The following is a 1776-nucleotide window of genomic DNA, read 5'->3' as shown; positions in this document are numbered from 1 at the left end:
TAATAATAATAATAATAATAATAATAATAATCTGGTTTTAGGCTGATCATTAGTTTAATGTACTTCTTTCCATTGTGGAATATAGGCCTTAATTTCACATGTAATAATCTGGGATGCCCTCTAGATGATTTACAAGCCTGAGAGTAATTGTATTTTAAGTAATACATTAAAATGAAAAAAAAAAAAGAGAGAAAAAAAGGATCACTATGCTATAGCAGGTTTATAATTTGCAATTAGTTCTTATCCTTTACCTAAACACACTGTGCTCCTAACAGCACAATACTAAGATAAACTGATGCAATGCTATTGCCAGCTTACATCTGCATGACAATTGCTGGTGATAGGTTAATTTCTAATGTCACCACCCTGTGAGGCTAAGGACCATTCATTCATTCTAGATCTTGTTACTACATCTTAACCTGCAGTTTCCATGCATTTGGGATTGTACTGTTTATTTTTTTTTATTTTTTATGTTTTATTTTTTTATTCTAAACAGCTACCATTTTTCTCATTATCTTGTAGAAACCTCAAGTACTGTGAATTTGATTTAAGCATGGCTTTAGGCTTTAAAATGTTCTGAGCACAAGTAGGTGTAACATAGATTTTTGTGATTCCTATACTGATTCTTTTCCAGCTACCTCTCAAGTATGTGTGCATCAGTAGCAAAGTAAATTTTTCTCACAAGTTACTTTCTTCTGTGGGCTTCTAATTGTACAGGAAATCAGAACCCATCTTCATTTTATTGGAAATAAATAAAACAGAATCTGTGTAATCAGTCTTGAGGTAGTGGATAGTACCCATGTTGATGATATAAAGTCAAGAAGAAGCACGAGTCTTTTGCTAAGTATATTGACAATAACAATCAGGTGAGATTTGGAATGACTGTTATTGTAAAGGTATAGTGGTTTTACCCTGCTGGGCAGCCAAAATACACCACAATCCCTCTTTCACTCCCCTTCCTCAAAAAAGGTGGTGGTGGGAGAAAAATGTATGCTGGAAAGAAAAAAAAAAAAAAAAAAGGCTCACAGGTTGAGATAAGGCTAATTTAATTAAAGGGAAAAGGAAGAAGAAAAAAAAAAAAAAAAGACCAAACAGAAGCACAGAGAGAATTATTCTCAGTTATTCACTATTTCCCATCAACGAGCAATGTTCATCTAGGTCCTGAGAAGAAGGGCCTCAATATGTGTAGCAGTTGTTTGGGAGGACAGATGTCTTCATAATGAGAGTCCCCCCCCCTTCTCCTTCTCCTTTCCTACCTTTTAATGCTGAGTGGTGTAACATGGTATTCACATGGCATGGAATATCACTTTGTTTGGTATAAGTCAGCTGCCCTGGTGATATTCCCTCCCCACATCTTGTCCACCCCGTACGTATTGGCTTTAGAGGAATTTGGAGAGAGCTTTGATGCTGTACCAGCACTGCTCAGCAATAGACAAAACTTTGGTGTGATATCAATGTTGTTGTAGCTTCAAGTGCAGAGCACAGCGCTATATGGGCTGCTGCAGGGAAAATTAACTCCATCCCAGCCAGACCCAGTACAAAATGCAGTCTTACAAAAATTATTTAGGTGTTCCTTTTTAAAAATACATGCTTGGTATCTATTTGTTTTATGAAGAAACATGAGGAATTAATTTCTAATATAATGTTTTATACAGGTCATTTCTTAGATATAATGCCTTTTATTTTATTTTTATTTTTTAATGTTAATGTTTTAAGCTCCCAAGAAATATTTGATGCAGTGCAGATCAACAGAAATGTAGTATCTCCAGAAATGCT

This window comes from Cygnus atratus, chromosome 2 (genome assembly GCF_013377495.2).
Source record: "Cygnus atratus isolate AKBS03 ecotype Queensland, Australia chromosome 2, CAtr_DNAZoo_HiC_assembly, whole genome shotgun sequence".
In the NCBI taxonomy this organism is placed as follows: domain Eukaryota; kingdom Metazoa; phylum Chordata; class Aves; order Anseriformes; family Anatidae; genus Cygnus; species Cygnus atratus.
Note: the sequence above shows the minus strand (reverse complement) of the source record.